The sequence below is a fragment of the Periplaneta americana genome, chromosome 1 (assembly GCF_040183065.1).
Source record: "Periplaneta americana isolate PAMFEO1 chromosome 1, P.americana_PAMFEO1_priV1, whole genome shotgun sequence".
Classification (NCBI taxonomy): Eukaryota; Metazoa; Arthropoda; class Insecta; order Blattodea; family Blattidae; genus Periplaneta; species Periplaneta americana.
This window is the reverse complement of record NC_091117.1, coordinates 156,061,772-156,086,269: the sequence shown is the minus strand read 5'-3', so window position 1 is coordinate 156,086,269 and position 24,498 is coordinate 156,061,772. Positions and strand designations below refer to the sequence as shown.

The 24,498-nt window shown below is 37.7% G+C and overlaps 1 protein-coding gene across 1 annotated transcript in view; it reads right to left on the bottom strand.

Moving 5' to 3' along the window:
- Positions 1–24,125, bottom strand: part of LOC138702839 (broad-complex core protein-like) — a 317,014-nt gene extending 292,889 nt beyond the window's left edge. Inside the window, exon 1 of the mRNA XM_069830172.1 lies at positions 23,979–24,125. The gene's annotated coding sequence lies outside the window, so the exon portion shown is untranslated. The remainder of the gene's footprint in view (positions 1–23,978) is intronic.
- Between the last annotated feature and the right edge of the window lie 373 nt (positions 24,126–24,498).

Here is a 24,498-nt window from a genome sequence, read left to right as displayed (position 1 = left end):
TTACCTGTTGTTCTGTATGGTTGTGAAACTTGGACTCTCACTTTGGGAAAGGAACAGAGATTAAGAGCGTTTGAGAATAAAGTTCTTTGGAAAATATTTGGGACTAAGAGGGATGAAGTTACAGGAGAATGGAGAAAGTTACACAACGCAGAACTGCACGCTTTGTATTCTTCACCTGACATAATTAGAAACATTAAATCCAGACGTTTGAGATGGGCAGGGCATGTGGCACGTATGGGCGAATCCAAAAATGCATATAGTGTGTTAGTTGGGAGGCCGGAGGGAAAAAGACCTTTAGGGAGGCCGAGACGTAGATGGTAGGATAATATTAAAATGAAATTGAGGGAGGTGGGATATGATGATAGAGATGGGATTAATCTTGCACAGGATAGGGGCCAATGACGGGCAGCAACAATCCTCCGGGTTCCTTGAAAGCCATTCGTATGTAAGTATATGTATATGTATATGATATATATATATATATATATCAATGCTTACAGGAGATTTTCATATATATATATATATATATATATATATATATATATATAGTTATAGTAATTAGTTAACGGGAATCATTGGGATGAGCATATAAAACAGTCTGGAATAAAATATGGCTATTGGTCCCTCTATTTCTGGATACCAGTTGCAAGAAAAAGAACAAACGAATGAATGGGTGAATGATGAATGAATGAATGAATGGATGGATGCATGATTGGTGATTGGATGGATGGATACTTGAATCAATCAATGGAATGAATGAATGAATGAATGAATGAATGAATGAATGAATGAATGAAGTATCTGTATTTTTCAAACGTTTGTCAGGATACTGTTTAAAATATGCTTTGTTATTTTTATCAAACCAAGGTAGGCTATATACTGAGTTATTATTATTATTATTATTATTATTATTATTATTATTATTATTATTATTATTATCATCGCATTTAGTGTACACCTGTGTGCCAGTTCACTTAGTCAAGGATAACGTGTGTTGCTCAGAAAGAGGTTGGGTCGCACCTGTCATGAATGGTCCGCGGGCCCACCTGCCGCTATCACGGCGCGAACATGTCTCGCGTTGCCCCGACCAGGGACTGCCTGGTTCTGCACGGTGCAGCAGCACCTGCATATCAGCCACCCTACTCCAGCCGTCAGCATCCGACTACGCGAACCAGGAAAAGATCCCAAGCAGTGAATTACAGTAGTCTCAAGTGAAGTGAAATAAAAAAGATACAATTAAAGGTAGGAACAATTTTGCGAAAAACATGAAAGCACAAATTTATGGTTACCCATTATGATTTCCATAAAATCTGCTATATGTTAACGGATTTTGAATTCTGAAGAAGAAGGAAAGGTCAAAAACTAGTAACAGCGTAGATAAAATTTCCAAGACCATTATAAGGTTCACAACCTCCGTAGAAAATCATGTGATGAGAATAAAGATGTGTGCATATTATTAGACTCAGCACCACATTTTTTACATTTTCATAATAAAATTATCATGAATTACTGGCCACAAAATAATTCTGTAGGACTCTATGCGACACGATCAGTACAAAAAAGTTCTAGAAACACGAACTTTTCCACAAATGAGGGACTGGTTCCCTGATGGTGAATGTGTCTTCATGCAAGATGGAGCACCCTGTCACAAAGCCAGATCAGTAACTAATTTTCTGGCTGAAAATAATGTAGACGCGGCCAGGTAACAGCCCAGACGCAAATCCAATTGAAAATCTTTGGTCTATCGTAAAGAGAGAAAAAAAAAAAACTACGATTACCACCAAAGTGGACCTCATAGAAGCACTAATCCAAATATGGCACAGGGGTGAAGACATCAAGAAACAATGTGAAAAACTCATGAACGGCATGCCAAACCGCATAAAATTGATGGTAAAGAACGAAGGGTTTCATACTAAATATTAATTGTTGCAAACAGCGTGTAATAAATGAGTTTTGTAGCATAAATGTTACTTGAATTATATATATTATCGTTTGAGTAATAATTTTAACACGTCTGTATAATTAAAAACATAAAACAAAATGGAAAACATTTTACCAAAATACTCGGGTCGAACACTGAAAACAAATGGATAATTTCAGAGACAAGAGATCCTGCAAAATCTACACACTTATGGTGTGACATTTCATGTGTTTGCGTAAAGAAGGGATGGACGGAAGTCCTTCTGCATTTAGATCTTTGGTGATCTACTATGTATAAATCCGCATGAGGAAGGTGCTAAACGAGAGCCTAGAGGTACAGCAAATATTACTCAGGAAATGAAACTAAATGAATTAAAGAGTTTTGGTGGAATGAAGTTTATATTGTTGAGGGGAAAAGTAGAACCCCGGAAATACCCTTGTTCTCCGATCTTGGCCATCACATAATTATAGCAACATCCCGTTCGAAAAGGGCAAAAGCAGGCTCCTTCTCCAACAGGATTCTGCGAAAGCACTTACATCCGACTTTTTACATACGAACTTGATATAATGTTGGATGATAGTATCATCAGTAGAAGTATGTGGATCTCTCGATCCCTAATCCATCTTTGGGGAACTCTAAAAAACAAAGTTTACAAAAAACAACATAACATTAAGGGAAACAAAGTCTCCATTTCTCAATAGGAACTGCAGTGACTGATACAGTTTCTCGAGGGTACATCTATTTTCCCCGTCTGTCTCAATCCATTATTGCTTATGGTCAGAAAAAATTTACTAAAAAAATACTATTTTCACAATCTCAGTTTTATAGTGTATTCATAGTGTTGTAGAACAAGTGGTCTAGTATTTTTCCGTCTCTCCTAGATGTTGATACAATCATCTGAAATCTGTAATCTCTTGTTCACTTTTATGAAAAATTGGCCCACTTTGTAACACTGAAATCTATCACCACGTTTTTTTTGCGTCTCTTCATAGAATTACTAAGCACAAACATGTTTGACCCGATTTACCGTATTGATTTCATATTTAGATTGCTATCTATTAACACTGCTCTGCAGCAAAAATGATGTTTTCGAATGAATGCGTATTCCTAAACGAATTTTTCGCGCAGAGTTCAACGGTGCAATCCGTTTTTTCCTATCACGTCAGGTTTTCGAGAAAATCACGAATTTGTGTTTTGTAAAAATCCTGTTTGTATACCATAGGAGGGACTGGAGAGTGACTAGCGTTAAAATGTGATTACATCTTTGTATGTGGTGTGGCAACAGTAATTCTTAGTTACTTATTCTAGACCAGTGGTTGTCAGCACTCGCTGAAATGTGCAAAGGGTAAGCGGAGGCGTCCGGTGTGCCCCGTCGTGCAGCAGGAAGAGGTAGAGAGCATATCCGCTAGCAGCTACAAATCCACCATGGTGCACTGTGTTCTCCGCGGGTAAGACACGCTAGTCCCAGGGTGCTCTGTGCTGACGACCCTGTTCTAGACTATTACTTTGAAAGAATCATATGAAAGTTTGCAGTTTCTATTGCAGTGAGAAGTGGAAAAATTCAAATATCTTGGGGCAATTAACAAATTGACACTCAAGAGTAAATTAAACACAGAATAAATATGGGAAATGTCTTATTATTCGATTAAGAAGCTTTTTTCATCGAGTCTGCTCTCAAAAAAGCTGAAAATTAGAATTCATATTACATTTTGTTCTGTATGGTTGTGAAACTTGGACTCTCACTTTGAAAAAGGAATAGAGGTTAAGAGTGTTTGAAAATAAGGTGCTTAGGGAAATATTTGGGGCTAAGAGGGATGAAGTTGCAGGAGAATGGAGAGAGTTACACAACGCACAACTGCACGCATTGTATTCTTCATCTGACATAATTAGAACATTATATCCAGATGTTTGGCATGTACCACGTATGGGCGAATTTAGAAATGCATATAGAATGATAGGCCTAGTTGGGAGGCCGGAGGGAAAAAGAGCTTTGGGGAGGCCGAGACGTAGATGGGAGGATAACATTAAAATGGATTTGGGAAAGGTGGGATATGATGGTAGGGACTGGATTAATATTGTTCAGGATAGAGACTGATGGCGGAAATGAACCTCCGGGTTCTCTAAATGGCATAAGTAAGTAAGTATTGTTAATGTAGTCCCATATTTGTCTAACTTGTTTTGTAGTTGACGTCTGCAATAGCCTACACCCTTTTATTCGTCATCCTCTTCATTTCTCCTTACGTTGCACTTTGATTTATCTTTTTATCACTTCACACATTTTTCTTCTCCTCGTCTGCCTTCCTTTCCAGCCGTTTGATGATTGTGGTTTTCTGCAGTCATCATTCTAGTTTTTGTTGATCTCGTTATTTTTTCGCGTTCACTACTCTGCCGTTTAGTTGTCCTAACGTGTATTTATTTACCCCAAATTCCATCTGGTTATAATTATCTTGGCAAAACTCTAAGTCTTAATACTTTCCATTTACTTTCAGTTTGTCTTCATAGATTTTTGTAAAATGGACTTTGTCTTCATAGATTTTTGTAAAATGGACCTTATTTCTTGCTGCCTTCATGAATGGAAGTAGAAACTTGCGTCTATTATTTCATATGGCATAAGCCTTTCTACTGTCACCTTGGTTTTTCTTTCTTAAATTGCTCAGGATTACTTATCTAATTCTCATATTACCTACTAAATCTCACTAGTATTGCCTACAAACCTAATATACTAAGTTCACTTCTACATTGAGAGGTACATAGAGTATAAAATAAAATGACGGATAAAATAAAATCGGATTTTATTGGATCAGAAAATCTAGTACAATGTGTTTAATTTCTTTTCAAAAGATAGCTAGTTGCGCAGTCACAAAAGACCAACATCCAAGCACAACTTGTTCTCTGGCCGACTCAGTTCCGCTGCTGACACCTTCTTCTATTTGAAGTCTTCTTTACTTTCCTGACAGGCAGGTCCACCGTGTGGCGAGAGCGTCTTCGCCGACGGATGGCAGAGCTGCGTCGTCGACGCCCTCCGCTCCTGCGTCTGCGTCCGGAACTAGAGTGGCGACGTCTCCTGCGTCTAGAGCTTCCTCGGCGTCCTCCCCTCCTGTGCCTGCGTTCAGAAGGAGAGCGGCGGCGGCGACGTCTGTGTGACCTCATGTGCTGTGACCCGTAGTCCAGGTCCTCGAGTTGGTAGCGGCCCCTGTCGGTGCTCAGGATTCCGTAGGTCACTCCTCGTTTCAAGGCGGTGTCTACCTGCCGCTGCAGCTTGCTGGCATCAGTGGGATAGCGCGACATGATAAACTTTGCTATCTTCTTCGGAGTAGGACCTTTGGGCTCTCGTAGATCCTTGATGGCCGATATCACCAACTGCATTGGCTTTGGAGTTTTCAGCTCCGTTGATCGTTGAGTTTTCATTTTTAGCACAAGATTCTGGACGGAAGCTGGACAGGATCTTAAATATGCACAGTTGACTGACGAACAGATAATTTATCTCGCAATGGAAATCATTTTGCCTTATAGGGTTCAAAAGTGTGAAGAAAATGTATCGGTATTTAAGTACTTGTCCCGGACTGTCAAGGAAACACTACATACAATGATTGAAAAAAGTCTTGAACAGTGTGCATTCCTCAAAATCAACGGATGTATAGGCTTGTGCAGCAAATGCTGCAAAGTAAGTTCATTAGAAGTTCAAATAAAAATTTTTGATATTTATTTTCAATGAAGAATAGGCCTAGCAGTCATTTTAAAAGTTATTTGCTTCCATAATAATGAAACACACTCTGTTAGAATGGTTTTTTATACTAAATACATTTTCTTGAACCTATTCACCTTCAGTTTTTGAGTTTAAAAGCGAAAATGCAAGTAACAATGTCAAGACGATCAGTGATTTTTCATGTGAGAAACAGTAGTAGCTATTTCAGGTCATTGTGGATTGTAGGTGAGAGTTAAGAAAATGTCAGATTTGCCATACTTTCGAACAATAGAATAACATCTTAGTATAGCTGCTACAAGATTCGTGAACTACCTTGGAATGTAGTGGGTAGAATCATTTTATCCTGCTAAGGGATGTTGCTGAAATGACTGGGAGACTACAAAATCTTGTAGGCCTCTTATTTTATCAGTAAGTAATACCTTTTTGATCTTTCCTTAGGAACTGTAATTTTTGCGCTCTCTCCAGACAATACTAGAGAGAATCACGCATATGAATATCCACACCACACCACCATTAAATATATGAAAAAGACCCGCAGCATTTGATTAATAACTATAAAAATATTTCATTTTTAATATCAATAATTTTAACCTACGTACGTTTTGTAGTTTTTAGTAACATATTTTCTATATATTACATAGTCGTCACTTAGTAAATTATACAAATGAAGATCTAATTTAAGATATTCTCTATGTCTACGTATATAACCCCAAAAGGTTTGAGTTTCATATTATCAATAGGCTATATCATTAACATATATATTAATGATAAAGAGTCGTATCATGGCATTAACTATAATATTTCACTTTTAATGGTAATAATGTCATCAAACCAGCTCAAGATTCGTAGTTTTTAATATCTAATACACAGCTGTACTCAGAAAATTACACACTACAGAATCAGATCTGTAAATTATTTTTAGTAAGTCTTGAAAGTTTTTAATAACCAATTATAGAGACATTATAAAAAATTACACAAATGAAGATCGACATATTGTTGTCATGATATCACGGAATTTGCTCTAAATATGTCAGCAATCCTGAAGGTCATGGCCTTCGTATAATATTGCTTATTGTAGTGTGTGTGTTTTGTTTTATTCTGAAAAGCCATTGGTTCTCAAAACTGACGACAGATGGATTTTGGAAAATAGGAAAATTATGTAGGAAAATTGACATTTCACTGAAAACTAAGTTACTTTTCTGAAAATCTTTGGGTTCCAAGCTTCAAAATGAGGAGTCACTCATTAAAATTCGTTCAGCCGTTTTCCCGTAATTTACATTACCAGTTCAAATTATAAATAAATATATATATATATATATATATATATATATATATATATGTGTGTGTGTGTGTGTGTGTGTGTGTGTGTGTGTGTGTGTGTATTATAATACAGGTCTGAATTGGATACTGCTCAGTGCTAGAGAGCTGGACTACCATCCAAGCGGCCCGGGTTCGATCCTGATCTTTTTGTGATGGTTTAATAATCTTCTTCTTCTGCCTTTTCAAAGAGTGGGTTTTTCCCATTCCGAAACCAAAAGTCATTGGAATTGTTGTGTCCATCCTTCTTTTGGTCTCCCAATGTCCCGTCTTCCAGTAGGCTTATAAAACAAAGCTTGCCTTGGCAGTCGACCAGATAGCATTCTATGTACGTGACTGCGCCATTTCTTCTGGTACTCTATGATCTTCTCTACCGTTGTGTGTTGTATCCCTAACTCTCTTCTTATGTCTTCACTCCTTATTCGGTCCTAGAATCGGTCTCATTTCTGCTGCTTTAGTCCTCTTTTTGTCAGATTCTCTTAATATCCAAATCTATCATCTTACTTACTTACTTACAAATGGCTTTTAAGGAACCCGAAGGTTCATTGCCGCCCTCACATAAGCCCACCAGCGGTCCCTATCCTGTGCAAGATTAATCCAGTCTCTATCATCATACCCCACCTCCCTCAAATTCATTTTAATATTATCCTCCCATCTACGTCTCGGCCTCCCCAAAAGTCTTTTTCCCTCCGGTCTCCCAACTAACACTCTATATGCATTTCTGGATTCGCCCATAACGTGCTACATGCCCTGCCCATCTCAAACGTTTGGATTTAATGTTCCTAATTATGTCAGGTGAACAATACAATGCGTGCAGTTCTGTGTTGTGTAACTTTCTCCATTCTCCTGTAACTTCATCCCGCTTAGCCCCAAATATTTTCCTAAGCACCTTATTCTGAAACACCCTTAACCTATGTTCCTCTCTCAGAGTGAGAGTCCAAGTTTCACAGCCAAATCTATCATCTACAATAGTTAAAAATTGGCTGGGGTGAAGTTTTGGGAATTGTATGGATGTCCGATGCTGATTTATAATTTTAGAATTTGGGGCTCCGGTTCCTGGGGCTTATCAAATAGGCCTACTCGTCTAGGGATGGTACCTTGTTGTGCCACGGCTAAGTCAGGGTGGTCCGTCTGTCAGGATTAGATTCACGAATACAGCCCAGGCTATCTATCGAAATGGAACAATAATCGCATATAGGGCGCACAAAGAACCAAAATGAGCCTAAGTACATGAATCCATCCCGGATTGGGCCGTCGCAAAGCCAGTACTTATCTATCTTAAGCCCAGACATGCATTAATTCTGCTCATGAAGCAATTTTACAACGTCAAATTTGGTATTCTATAGTATTGGCATTACAGACGTGGACAAATTATTAGACTAAAACGTTTTCTTGGAAACATAATATAATTCGTCATATCAACTATCAGTATAATTCACAGAGTCTCTATTGTTGTAAAGATGATTGTTTACATCTTCTGTTATATTTTTCTAATGGTTAAGTATATTTTGTCTGGCTGTGTTGGTACTACTGGTGTTTTAATTATATACTGCAGAAGATATTCAACAGTCTGTTCTCCCATGGCCTGCAAGAAGGCCGGACATGAACGAAATTGAAAATATGTTATCTATACTGAAGAAGAAAGTTAACAAAAATAGGCTTACAACAAAACATGGACTCACTTAAGCAATGTCTGATATCTGGCCAAATGATGCTAATATTCAAATAAATTGTAAAACTTTGGTTTCCAGCATCCCTGACAAAATCAACGTGTTAATAAAGAATAAGGGAATGTTCACAAAATGTTAGTAACCTCCAGACTCAATTTTCTGTTCATTATTTCTGTGCAAAATACATTTTTGTTCATTATTTCTGCCGATAAATACAGCTTTGTTGTACATATAATTAATTTTGTCTAATAATTTGTCCACGTCTGTATATTTAAATTTCTATCCTTTTCTTATATTGAAACAACTGAGCATTGATACATTTGGCCCTTGTCAGAGCGTTGGGCTTCATATTTAAATACCGATATCTGCTAACGAAATATCTGCAAAGATATGATGAAATTTGTTCTCGTGTTCTCGGTTCAATGTCTGATTTTTCGACAACAAATTAGAACATTAAGGGAGAGTTTATTGTGCGCGTAAAGTTCAAAGCGTGACGGGTTACATTAATGACGACCAGTGACTGTAGGCGGAGAAGTAATTAACAACAAAAGTGGCACAGCAATTAAAAACTGAAGTTATGGTCTGTCGGTCCTTCTATACAAGATTACATCCTATGTCATCAGATAAGAAAATGACGATTTATAAAAGTTGCAATTTATTACTGCACTTAGCTTGAAATGAAATCATGAATTTGGCCAGTCCTAGAAATCGCATAAGTGGATCAGCTGTTGAATTCACATGGCCAGAAATTGGAAGGGACTACTTGTCCTTCAACGCAAGTAGTGCGGAAGTGTAAGGTTTAGTTTCGCTTTGCACGTTGCCACTATGTTATGGCCCTTGCCTGTTCTCAAACGTTACCTCGTGCCTTGACTAACGTACGGACTTGTGCGGTACCTAACACATCCAGGTGGTCGTCAACATGACGCGCTAGTCTCGTAAATTCTGATTCTTTATAACAGCGGTGGCGAAAATGTAATCGTGCGCCGAGCCACTGTGTAACCTGCAACGTGCATAGCACCAATGGAGGGAGGCGGACACCCGAAGGGAAAGTGAGCAAACTGTCTGACTTATTAACTGATTTTCATTTTCCTTACGTCATGCACTTAAATATAATTTTATACAGTACAAGGCTACAAACTAAAGTTTAGTACGTGTAACGAAGAAAGAAATGAACGATAAATGAACAATAGCATAACCTAAAATTAACTGTCTTCAGAATGTCTCTGCGACAGAGTTTCAAAATGAGGAATTATGTCACTTACTGCTAGTTGTAGTTGATCACGAAGGTATTTGTCTGTCAGTTGTGATCTAAATTTGGTTTTTACTATTTTAATTGTTGAAAATAATTTTTCACAAACGTAAGTTGTAGCGAACATGGCTTCAACAGAGCAAGCGAAAGAACGAAGCTTCGGATATTTATTTTTTGGCAAAGATTTGAAAGTTCAACATTTGTCAAGTCCTTACATCTAGCTTTCATTTGACATCACATAGTAAATCAAATTGAAGAGCTAACCGCATTATTCGTACATCTGCTGAAAAATGGTCGAAGTACAGAGATGATGATGATGATGATGATGATGATGATGATGATGATGACGACAATAACACTTAACCTTTTAATGTTTCATCAATAACATGTAGTATAATGCCGTTTTATGTTATACAACCGTTTTCCTCGTAATACTTGTGAACAAATCATACATTTAATATTCTCATCATATTGACAGCAAAAAAATGCGTCCTCCCATCTTACTTGGAACTTTCGTACATGGTTTCGAGAGAGACATATGCCACTCGCAGGTCAGAAACAAATACAAATGGAACGGAGTTTGACTCCAGTGAGTGAGAGGGTGGGGGTTGGCGGAGGTTAGAAGCAAGCGAAATGCACAGCTATCACTGCGAGCCACAATGTCTCGCGAGTCATGTTCTCGCCACGGCTGCTTTATAATATTAAGAACTAGCGGGGGTCCTGTTTTCAGTTATATAACGACGCCGTATCAACTACTAGGTTATTTTAACGTCAATGGAACTGGTGATACTGAGATGGTATTATTCAAGATGAAAGCGAGGATTTGGCACGTGATTACCTGACATTCGCCTTCCAGTTGAGGAAAACATCAGAAAAAACCCAACCAGGTAACCAGCCCAAGCTGAAATCCAACATACATCCGAGCGCAGCTCCGGATCAGCAGTGAAACCGGCCTTACGCCGAAGACTCTGACGTTTTCCCAAGCTTCAAGGTCAATGCAGGCCATTCCAAGACGAATCCTCGAACTCACCTCGCGTAATACAATCTCGCTACCAGCAAGAACATCGACTGTAGATAACCACGGGGTTGATACGGCGTCGTTAAATACCCGATTTAAAAGCGAATCCCTAGCTCTTCTCTTCGCAATGAGATATAGTGCTATGCTTAATTCTAACATCATCAGCGCCGGTAGGATATGTTTCGACGTGACTTACGTCTTTCTCCTCATTAGGTATGGGGATAGGTAACTTGGGAACTTACCGTCACATACAAATGCAATCACCTCTCACCACTAGGCCTACTGCTTCTATTGCCCTTGATTTCCTCCTCTTCCTCCCGTTCTCGTCTTCCCCCTGTTCTCCTCGTCTTCCTATTGTTCTTCCTGTTGTCCCGTTGCCCTTCTTGTCGTCCCTTTAGTCTTAATTTTTTTACGTTATTCTCCTCGTATTTCCATTGTCCTCCTTGTCATCCCCCTGTTCTAATTTTCTTTCTCTTATTCTCCTTATATTTCCCTTGTTCTCCTTGTAATGTCTTTGTCCTTGCATTTTCCTCGTTCTCCTTGTCATCCACTTGTTCTTCGTTTTTTGCGTTTTCTCCTTGCATTCCTTTCGCTCTCCTTGTTGTCTTTCTGTTTTTCCTTCTTCCCCTCATTCTCCGTTGTTTTTACCTTGCTCTCCTTGTACTTCCTTTGTTCCCCTTGTGTTTTCCTTGTTTTCCTTGTATTTTTTCTAATTCTCCTTGTATTTATCCTTCAATTTCTCTTATTTTCCTTGTCTTCCCCTTATTCTCCGTTGATTTTCCATTGTTCTCATATTTTTCTTCTTCTCCTTGTATTATCCTTGTTCTCCTGGTATTTTCGTTGTTATCCTTGAATTTGTCTTGTTCTCCCTGTCTTCCCCTTGTTCTCCTCGTGTTCCCCTTCTTCTCCTCGTGTTCCCCTTCTTCTCATTGTCTTTCCCTTCTTCTCATTGACTTTCCCTTCTTCTCAGATGTCTTCCCCTTTTCTCCTTGTCGTTCCTTTATTACAAGTGTTACTCCCTTATTCTCTTTGTATTCCCTTTCTTCTTCTAGTATTCTCTTTATTTATCTTGCATTTCTCTTATTCATCTTAATTTTCCTCCTTCTCCTTGTCTTCCCCTTCTCCTTCTTCGTGCCTTCCCCTTATTATCTCGTCTTCCCCTCATTATCCTCGTCTTCCCCTCATTATTCTCGTTTTCCCCTGCTTCTTCATGCCTTTTCCTTATTATCCTCGTCTTCCCATTATTATCCTTGTCTTTCTCATATTATCCTCACCTTCTACTTCTTCTTCTTGTCTTCCCTGCTTCTTCTTCTTCTTCTTCTTGTCTTCCCATTATTATCTTCATCTTCCCCTTCTTTTTTGTCTTCCCCTTATTATCCTCGTCTTCCCCTTATTATCCCGCTTCTTCATGCCCTTCCTTTATTATCCTCGTCTTCCCATTATTATCCTTGTCTTTCCCTTATTATCCTCACCTTCTACTTCTTCTTCTTGTCTTCCCTGCTTCTTCTTCTTCTTCTTGTCTTCCCATTATTATCTTCATCTTCACCTTCTTCTTTATCTTCCCCTTATTATCCTCGTCTTCCCCTTATTATCCCGCTTCTTCATGCCCTTCCCTTATTATCCTCGTCTTCCCGTTATTATCCTCGTCTTCCCCTTATTATCCTCGTCTTCCCCTTTTTATCCTCACCTTCTACTTCTTCTTCTTGTCTTCCCTTCTTCTTCTTGTCTTCCCATTATTATCCTCATCTTCCCCTTCTTTGTCTTCCCCTTATCTTCGTCTTTCCCTTATTATCCTCGTCTTCCCCTTTTTCTTCTCGTCTTCCCCTTATTATCCTCGTCTTCCCCTTTTCTCCTTGTCTTCTCCTTATTGTCCTCGTCTTTCCCTTCTCCTTTTCTTCCCTTTATTCTTCTCTTGCTCCCATTTTCTTTGTATTCCCTTGTCCTCCCTGTGTCCAACTGTTTTTCTCTTCTTCCCTTTATTCTCCTTTGAATTCTCCTTGTTCACCTAGTAATTTCTCTCCTCTCCTTGTATTTTCCTTCCTCTCTTTGTATTTTTCTTCTTCTCCTTGTACGACATGCCAATCGTCCTCGCAGGCGGCTTCAATATAGACGTATCCAGAAGCGAGAACGAGCATTATTTCTCTTAAATATGGAAATATAGTATTAGGATTAGCAGTATCTTGAGGAAGTAATCCTAAGTCGTACTAGACTATCACAATTTTAGTATTTTTTTTATTTGGACAAACACCACTAATCGTTGGATTAAGTAGTAATATGGATCGTAGGAGTAGTAGTAGATGCAATAATAATAATAATAATAATAATAATAATAATAATAATAATAATAATAATAATAATAATAATAATAATATATTCCAATCACTATTTCTGACTATCAATGTCGCACACTCGAATTTTATTCTCGGCAAATGATCTCATAATATGAGATATTATGCTTCCATAAGGATTCATATTCTATATAGGTCTATTCTGTATTGTCTCTAGTGATATTCATGAGCTATTTTGACGAAAGAACTTCGCTACCAATCGATGCCTAACATTAGTTCACAATCTCTGTGGGCGAAAATTGAAACAATCATACAGTTAAGTCAATGGATGTTGTTGGTAGTGATGATAATGATGATGATGCCATTATGAACAAGAAACTGCATGAAATCGAACACCGTAACTGATTTTTTTAATGAAGGATAATCCTATGTCACCGACCACAGCGTCATGGTCTACAAGTACCTTGCTAAACTTTGAGATCTTTTCGTCTCCATCAGCGTTGCTCCTGGAGTACCATGGCAGATGCTTCTAAGTCGCGTCATGATGATGGTGATGTTAATGACGGTGATGGGGCAGGATAAATCGGTCCCAAACACTGTTTTTTGTCATCACAAATCGCACTTGGAATTCGTCTAATAATTTAAAAACGACGTGGGAAATCAAGTTCCAGCCTTCCTACTAACGGTGCTTAAGTTTCTGCACAAAGATCTCTCGACATGTGAACAAAGTCAATGGCATTAATTGTCATTCATCAAATGCGTATCAAATTTAACGATGCACGTCACAAACAATTTAAAGGGAAGTGAGCTGTGAATTGTATTCATAAGCCGGCTGGCTGTGTTTGCATTAATTTGCAAGTGTAGCCTACATTAATACAGTCAGTGCATTGCATAACACAAGGAAATTACAATTGTTTCGGAATATGTATTATAAGACTTTCTTGTGTTAAATTCTATCGTACTTGGTTTATATGTTTCGATCTATTATGGGTCATCCTCAGAACTGGTCGTTGTTGGTCTTGGCGCCCTTGTTTTGTTTCTTGTGAAGGTGTGTTCGTGTGGTGTAATGTAGAGTCAAAGAGTGTGTGTGTTCTGAAATTGAGGCTAACTTCACACTAACATACGAAAACAAAAACACACACAAGGTTGCAATCTCATTCAAGAAATTAAATTACAACATCGCATACACAACAAACAACACTCTACAAAAACATCTCAACACTAAACACAAACAAATACAACCACACAGGCGTATACAAACTCAAATGTAACACCTGCAACAACTTCTACATAGGACAGACAGGCAGATCATTTCAAACACGTTACAAAGAACACATCACAGCCATTACAAAATTACAAAACACCTCCACATATGCAGAACACATCACAAATGCTAACAACACCTACAGAGACATCAACACAGACATGGAAATACTACACATCCAACCAAAAAGCCAGAAACTAAACACACTAGAACAATATGAAATATACAGACACACAAAAACACACCCCAATGAAATTCTCAACACACAACTCAATTATAGAGTGACTTGCATTCACGGAAGCTAATCTACGCTGGTTAAGATGAAACAGTACTAGTTTGAAATCTAAGTTCGTTGGCTATTTTAGTCACTTCAAAAAATCTTTATTCTCTGGTCCAACACGGCAGAAAATTCTTGATTAAATAAGCATAGTTTTACAATTTATTGTACTACAGAATTTCATAAAATAATAAGATAATTATTATACATTTCATTTTTCTGCAAAGTGTATCTGACTAAAGAAATAACGACAGATAAGCCCCAATTCTTGATTAAAGAAACACAGTTTCACAATTTATTGCGCTGCAGAATTTCATAAAATAAGATAAATATTATACATTTCATTTTTCTACAAAGTGTATCTGACTCAAGATATAATGGCAGATAATTTTTGATTAAAGAAACACAGTTTTACAATTTATTGCGCTATAGAATTTCACAAAATAATAAGGTAAATATTATATATATCTTTTTTCTGCAAAGTGTATCTGACTCAACAATAGTAGTTAAAAAGAGAGGAGAGGAGAGGAGAGGAGAGGAGAGGAGAGGAGAGGAGAGGAGAGGAGAGGAGAGGAGAGGAGAGGAGAGGAGAGGAGAGGAGAGGAGAGGAGAGGAGAGGAGGCATTTTGCTATTTTGCTCATGATGGGTTGAGGAAAAACTCCGGAAAAACCCCAACTAGGATTTGAACCTAGGCCCGCTTGTTCCATGGACAGATGTGCTAATCGTTCATCCATGGACTCGTCAGTCCTGTGTTGTGTTAAGCGGTGACCTTGTGTGTGCGGAAAACTAAATCCAAAAGAACGATCTATGGGATGATCTTTTACTGATTTGATTCTGATATAGGCTATCTTACATACAAGTAGTTAAATTAAGGCCCTCACTGCATCTTACGTTCGCTATATGATGTCTGAACAGGCGTAGTTCTGCTGCTGTATTAAGAAAGCGGTTTGAATTATTTTTAATACTTAATTTTGAAAAAAAAAAATGAGGCAAAATCATTCGCAACAGATATAATGAACCGCCCACAATGTTTCGCTAGAAGACAAGGCAGATCCAACTTTCGACAAATCGTGGTCTCAATACTGTATTCTTTGAGGATAACTGTGATTTTCACAACGAAACTTTAGAATAGGTAAGGCACACAGTTTTATATCCTTCTGTATGTAGCACATCTGATGTGATGTTGACAAGACGTGCTGTCAACACGGGCAAGTTTTATCCAACTTCTGGGAAATGTCAGCTTACAATGCACCAAGTGTTCATAATACCGTCCGAGAATTCACTCGACATAAAAATGCTGACTGCATCGAGATGGGTTAATGTTTGGTGATGTAATGCAGGGAACTGATACAAACCAGAGTTCACTGACTGAAAGATAGACAAGAGCGCATTATGTTACGTCCTTTTTTTGGTAATGATGATTCCAATTTAACTATAATCGCAATTCTTCATTTCTGTATTACATCAATTTCAAACTACAAAGACGATTAAATGATTATGGAGGCGATAATGTGGAATGGTGGAATAAAATGGTAAGGAAATTGAAGTAATTGGTAATACTTATTTATTCATTCTTCCAAAGTACAGGGACTATTCAGAAGCAGCGAGATGGTGGTTAGGCTACGCGCTATGGGATAATGGTTGTGATGGCGTAAAGAGAATAATTATAGAGGACTTTAAGAGGTTGGCAATGTCTTATTTCATTTTGCTTTCGAACTATACAAACAATTCAGAAATTATTATTATTACTCTCTTACAAATTACTTTTAGAGAACCCGGAGGTTCATTGCCGCCCTCACATAAGCCCGCCATCGGTCCCTAACCTGAGCAGGATTAATCCAGTCCTACCTTCATATACCACCTCCCTCAAATCATTATTATTAAGCTTGTTATTATCATATATCTGTCCTCATACTGCTTGTTTGAGGCTTGAAAGTAATGTAATTTTCCCTAAGATAGGTTACTAGCCTTATCGTTAGGTAGTCCAGTAGTGGGGCTGCCACTTTTAGCCTCTGGACAGGCTTGTAATGCAGCATTTCCTCTGCATTTGATGAAACAGTTATACCGCTGTGACTCGGTCGCCATTTCCTCGTTGGTAGAAACAGGGTGGACCACGGGAAGGTGAGGATGGCATTTGGATAGGAGAGGCTGTAAGTTTCGCGTCACTATCCCTTCTTCAGTAGAAGAAAAAATCAGCAGATACAAATTCAATTGGCTAGATCATGTAAGAAGAATGGAAAATTCAAGAATCCCTAAAATTATGATGCAGTATAAACCTAGAGGACATCGTCGACCAGGAAGACCTTTAAGAATACTGCTAGATGGGGCCGAAACAGGTCTACAGAGGCCTAATTCGTGAAGGATGATGATGATGATTATCATATATGTATGTATCCAATACCTATCCACTTCACTTTACGTGATTCGGGTTCCACATAGCCTATAGCGGATGGATGGCAGGACTGTGACTTATTTTCTAGTTGCACACCACTTTGGCGTGCCACGTTGTACATGGTGTGTATCTGTTGAGAGTTATGTCGTGTACTAGGGTGAGTGTATGTGTAACTGTTCTTGTAGTGCAGTGTATGGAATGGATGATGATGATGAGGAAGGGTAAAGGGGAAACCCGGTGCCGGCACGTAGCCTACTCCTGTCGAATAGCACCAAGCGGGCCGCCAGGCTTAACGTCCCCGTCCGACGGACGAATCACTATCAACAGTGACATATTATGCCCTCTCTTTCATATGGACTGCAGTGAGATTTGGGATTCAGCCTAACCCAGGCATATTAGTGCACAATTTAGTGATTAGAAGTTGTGCACCGCCATCTGTCCTAGTCCCGAGGTAGAAATTTTTCATGAAAATTTCTGACCACGCCGGGGATCGAATCCGAGCCGGCTAGTCTGGAGGTAGACATGCTATCACAGAGCTAACTCGGCGGACGCTTATTATTATTATTATTATTATTATTGTTATTATTATTATTATTATTATTATTATTATTATTATTATTATTATTATTATTATATTTTACTATTCCTTCCACTACGAATTCAACTGAAACAGAATACACTAAAGTTCTAAAATGTGGAAAGCTTAGAAACGAAACTCACAAAATGAGGAAGAGTATTGGAATAGTACCACTTCGTTTACAGCACAATTAAAATTATTTGTAACAAAAAAATCTAACCGAAATGTAACGCTAAATGTTGACAATTATTCTCTTTCTAATTTCTTCCTATTATCTAGTATTAGGCCTATGTACATATTTGCCTCTGATTGAGATTCTGGCTGTTATGTATCTATTATTAGGCAGTACATCTCACTTGATGATATGTATCAGAGGAAGAACAATTGGAAGGATTTACGCAATAAAAGACCAAGCGCCAGAAATCTGTTTCGAGATATTGACCATTAAAATAAATGTTTTTCTTTTTCTTAAAACATTTTATGCAAGAAGTATTATAACATTCATAGTATTATAAAAAAAATAGCACAAATAATACCAAAAAAAAAAACCGATTTTTAGTAAGAGACCAGCAGTTGAAATAATATTTCAAAGCAAAATAAATACAGTAAATGAATTTTATGCAATAAACGAATTTTTGCTCATAAATAGCAAAAAAATTCAGATATCGCATTCTTGATTTTTTCACAGTTAAATTAGCCTGTCATCAACAGATTTGTGCAAATATCTCTTTTTCTTTTTTTTTTTTTAATTGTCAGTTGGTCTATTATTGTGTAACTCTCTCCAATTGTTTGTATACATCTGAAGTCTGATTAGTGTAATACGTAAATAATAGGCGATGTATGTAATGGAGGGGTGAAGGAACTGGCCATCCTACTGGCCTAGTTGCCTCATAAGTGGTGCCTTGTTAATGTCACGTGTAAGATTCAGACCCGTCTTCGGACAGTTGACTAAACAATAAAATATACATACAATGTACGAGTATATTAGTTTGAATTTGCTACACAGTTTGCATTGCATTCTTTGTCATAATTCGTGGTATTTCACTCTTTAATTCATCTCCTGTGTACACGTGACTTTTATCGAGCTCAATTAGTTGTAAATTTTACAACTTGTAACTTCAGTCATAAGTATGTACACTTTCGAGTTGAAAGAGAAGACCTTATCTTATAGCCTTAACTCTGCTAGCAAAAATAAATAATAATAATAATTATTATTATTATTATTATTATTATTAATGAGAGAAAGAGAGATGGTCATATTCCCTTCCTCTTATTTCCTTACTACCTGAGTGCTTCAGTCGCAATTGTTGGCTTCCTACCAGACGATGAAGCTGCACACCAGATTTCAGATTATGCTTTACATCGAGCGTGATTCTAAATTTGCACCGTCACTATGGGCAGAATTATTGCCCTATTCTATTACACAAACAACGAATGCTTGTGAAAGTTTCCATTATAGTATGAACGGTATGTTCTCTCACTCACACCCTAACATTTATCAGTTATTAGAAGCCATCGATGAGGTACAAACAATGTCTTGCGTAAAAAAGAATGATGCAAATTTTACAAACATCAGGCAATGCAAGAAACTTGCCCAAAAGGAGAAATACCCTTCAACAGGAGCTTGTCCATTCAGAGATGTGCTAGAAATATATTTTAAAATTTAATTAGATGTATAGGTAGGCCTACTTTTCTATATAACTATGTATGCATCTACAGGGTGGAAGTGAAATAAGCTTGCAGATTGAAAAGGACGATAAGGTACACGGAAATGAATAGAAAACTTATATTACGTTTTGTGATTAAATGCACGGTTAATTAGAAAATTAAGTTTGAAGTTTCAGCAGTCCGGCAACATCGTCGCTAATACACTCTACTCGTGATAAAGATGTAAGAGGTCAACTAACTCTGCGAGTCTCCGTACGTAAGCTGCTATCTGCCAAGACGTTGCCACACGCTCGCTTCGTGCAATGGGGTTTTAAAATTAAATTTACACGAAAACCGTGCACGCTATTGAAATATGTCAGTGGGATAAATTATTCTTTATTAGATTTTCTATCGATATCGACAAAAATCACGATCCTACTCTCAATATTTATCGAATAAAAGATTGTTAAACATTTGGAGGGGGGGGGAACATTTTTTTCTCAAAAAAACTATGAACTTTCCATCAATATAATATTATAGCTTTTTATTACAAACAACATGAGCTATTCGCTCTGAAAATCTGCAAGCCTATTTCACTTCCACTCTGTATATTAATATAATGTAGGAATAAATCAATTAATTAATAAACATAAACTAAAAAATTACCCGATTAATAGAAGTTCAAATCAGTAGGTTAAAGCGCTATATCATAATAACCATATCGCATAAATTTCTGCTTAAGTGTTCTAAAATAATTCACACATTTTTAACTGCACCTACTAAGTTTCATTTTGATAGGTTTTACACATGGTGGTCAATTATAAATCTGGCGAAGTCGAATGGGAAATTGCGATTTAAAGGAGAGACACAACTCATATCTTAATTTTTGTGCTGGTACTGGACTCGCATGTCTGACATTTAATGCGAGGACGCAACTAGGATGTTTATTCCGAGTTAGTAGGCAACTAAATGCACGGATCGGATGTTAAGTAATCCTATGGCCAACTCTCGGATTTATTTCGTCAAATACCATTTCGCTATTACTAACTCCACCGACGCTAGATAATTAATCTCGCATATGAATAAGCGTCGTTAAATAAATAATGCAGAAAATAGATTAATTTTAGTAAAAAGGTTTAGCCTGTATTTAATGTGCATCATGTAAGACAGCGGTGGCGAAAATTTAATTGTGCGCCGAGCCACTGTGTAATCTGCAACGTGCATAGCACCTATGGAGGGAGGCGGACACCCGAAGGGGAAGTGAAGCAACTGTTTGACTTATTAACGGATTTTCGTTTTCCTTACGTCAAGCACTTGAATATAATTTTATATAGTATAAGGGTAGAAGCTAATGTTTAGTACGTGTAACTAAGAAAGAAATGAACAATAAATTAACAATATCACAACCTAAAATTAACTGTCTTCAGAATGTCTCTGCGACAAAGTTTCAAAATCAGGAATTATGTCACTTACTGCTAGTTGTAGTTGATCACGAAGGTATTTGTCTGTCAGTCGTGATCTAAATTTGGTGTTTACTATTTTAATTGTTGAAAATAATTTTTCACAAACGTAAGTTGTAGCGAACATGGTTTCAACAGAGCAAGCGAAAGAACGAAGCTTCGGATATTTATTTTTTGGCAAAGATTTGAAAGTTCAACATTTGTTATTTGTCAAGTCCTTACATCTAGCTTTCATTTGACATCACATAATAAATCAGTGAGTTCAAATTGAAGAGCTAACCGCATTATTCGTACATCTGCTGAAAAATGGTCGAAGTACAGAGATGATGATGATGATGATGATGATGATGATGACGATAACAACAACACTTAACCTTTTAATGTTTCATCAGTAACATGTAGTATAATGCCGTTTTATGTTATACAACAGTTTTCCTCGTAATACTTGTGAACAAATCATACATTTAATATTTTCATCATATTGACAGCAAAAAAATGCGTCCTCCCATCCTACTTGGAACTTTCGTACATGGTTTTGAGAGAGACATATGCCACTCGCAGGTCAGAGACAAATACAAATGGAACGGAGTTTGACTCCAGTGAGTGAGAGGGTGGGGGTTGGCGGAGGTTAGAAGCAAGCGAAATGCACAGCTATCACTGCGAGCCACAATGTCTCGCGAGTCACATTCTCGCCACGGCTGAATGTAAGATGAACCATCTCGTAAATACTGAATAGCAACAAAACAATAGCAATAGTTAAGGAGAAATCTCTATGCACAGACAGACGGCATGATCAAAACCATCTTGGTGAAACCAGCGCTGAGATAGTTCCGGTGATTTCGGAAGTTTTTTTAGTAGGTCATTTTATGACGCTTTATCAACAGCTTAGGTTATTTAGCGTCTGAATGAGATGAAGTGATGAAGTGAAATGAGTCCGGGGTCCAACACCGAAAGTTACCTAGCTTTCGGAAGTGAAAATCGTTGAATTTATAAGGGATTTGTTTTTTAGAGATGCAGTTGATCTATATCAGTTGTGATCAAAACTCGAGCTGCAGTGAGTACATGCGACAGACAGCCTATAAGTAAGGAAGAGGAGGAAAGGTACTTGGCATGAAAACTACAACCAGTAGTGGTTCCTGTACTAACATCTTGATCAATCCCGCGGATAAAAATCTCAAGCTTTGCTGTATCAGTAATGTCACTGCTGTTATCAAGAGCCAGTGAATAATATACGATTTTTCTTGCTTCTTTTTTTCAACCTTCCTCTTGAATATAATCAGGAATTTTCTAAATTCTTCTCTCGATACTTGATCGAGAAATTCGTAGTTTTTCAAAATTAAAAACTTCTTATGGACAAGTTATTTAAGATATTTTAATCATTGCTCTTTTGAGAAATTCTGTCCCATTAAAAGGCTTTAGAGCACGAGATATTTCAAACCCCATTAGGTAGCTGACTTCCTTACATTTATTTATCTCATCTTTCTCTTCCTGGCTATGATTTAAGACATGTCAATTTCTGACGTTTAACAGTTCGTTGACACATAATATTGCATCAGTTTTTCTACAATATTATTATTAAATGAATAACTACTAAATAGTTACCCTCATCTAAAGATTAAGAAGATTAAAATTGAGATAAAACCTAATAATTTTATCCCTCTAGGGAGAAGATCTAAAAATATCAATATACATGCACGTACAGAAGAATAATTATAGAAACACATACTTAGTGGTCAGTAGTAGTAGTAGTAGTAGTAGTAGTAGTAGTAGTAGTAGTAGTAGTAGTAGTAGTAATAATAATAATGCATTATTCAGCGTGGCAATAAATGTTTCTATATAGGCCTACTCCTAATTGAACCGTTGAGCAAAGTAAACATATTACATTTTTTTCGACAGAACAACAAAAAAGTTCTCCTTCTCAATCTTTATGAAACCACCTCTTACTGCTTGTAGAGACTGAGTTTGTAGAACGACTTGATACCGCCACTGCTTGCCTTCAGTACGTGAATGAAACACACATCAGTGTACAGGAAACTCCTCGTACCCGTTTGAATGTCTGTGATTACACGATGTAATCACAGCACCCGCTTTGGTCACCGCTGATCTATATGCAAGGTATTTACGAAAACCGAAACTAATCAAAACTAACCTGTCACAGATTCGTATATGCAAGATGTAGGCCTATAAACGGAGTACGAAGGAAACTATCTCAGCGCTAGTTTAGCCACCATCCTTTTTTATTAGAGATGTATTCTCAAGGGGCTGTATTACATTTCATATAAAGAGAAAATAAAACATTTAAAGTTTCTGGGAATAATCAATGGCGAAGTCAAGTAGAAATGATGGCAAACACAACCGCCTAAACAAATTGGCTTTATAAAGTAAGACAAAGGGCTCTGTGTATGTACATATAGAGAAAAGTGGCAGGGAATTCTCTGAATACAAGACAGACACATTCGTTATTCCATATAAAGAGCAAAATCAATAATAATAATAATAATAATAATAATAATAATAATAATAATAATAATAATAATAGTAATAAGGGTTTTCTATAGCACGCAGAAAGTGGAAAAATGGTATAATTTACAGAGGGAAGGTAGTTTGGAATATGAAGAATCCATATAGGATGTCAGTTAACTTGAAAACGTATTAGGAATAGGTAAAAATGGGAAAGAATTAATCGGTATAGATAACCTGAAAGTTGTTTTAACTCGTGAAATAGATAGAATACTTTAAAATGAACGCGAAACGCACATTTCACTTCACTTAGTATGTGCAAGGCATATTAAAAGCCTAAACTAAACTAACCTAACCTAATCTGTTACAGATTCGTTTATATGCAAGGCATACGAAAAGCCTAAGCCAACCTAACCTGTCACAGATTCCTGCACCGTAGAACTTAGAAAAATGCAAGTTAGAAATTTCAGTGTCGCGTGCTATAGAAACGCCGACCTTTTTCGTGTCTAACTACAGAGCCATCAAGTATTCAGGTGCCCTTAATCGTATGGTGAGAGTGACTTACGACCAATATGGCATGGAGTGCACATGACAAAAGCAAGACAAGAGACACACACACACACACACACACACACACACACACACACACACACACACACACACACACACACACACACACTCTGAGGCGCTTTAGGATATATGAAATAGTAGTACGTTATTTCGCTACTCACTTCCGCTTGGTAAAATACTCGTAACAGCACTGTCTGAAAGCGAAGCACACAAATCCATGCAGAGACGAACCACTTGGACTGCTGGAAGCACGATGTGAATCCGGAGCGGCTCGGCGGGCAGAGACGCGATGACTGTCCCGCGCGTTGGGCCTGGTCATGGCCTGCACGCTCATCCGCACTCGCTTGTTTTCGCGACGACGTCACTATGTTTTGGCAAAGTTGTTTTATTTTTTTATCGTGTTCCGGAACCACCAATCACGAGATACTCACCATCTTGTTTGTTAAGCTAGGTCTGGCTCGACTTCACACTCGCGCAGTGGCGTACGGACGCAGCTGTCTGTTGGTAGACGTTGATAATACGAGGCTGTATCGAATGAAGAAGTTACTACTGTGTATGGGAAGCCCTTCGCTGTGCGAAGATAGCATTTCAGGCTAGAGTGCCCGTGCTCGATTCTTGGCTGGGGAGTGGACGTTTAACTACATTTCGTAGGAACTTTGTGTACAGTATATCAATCGACTG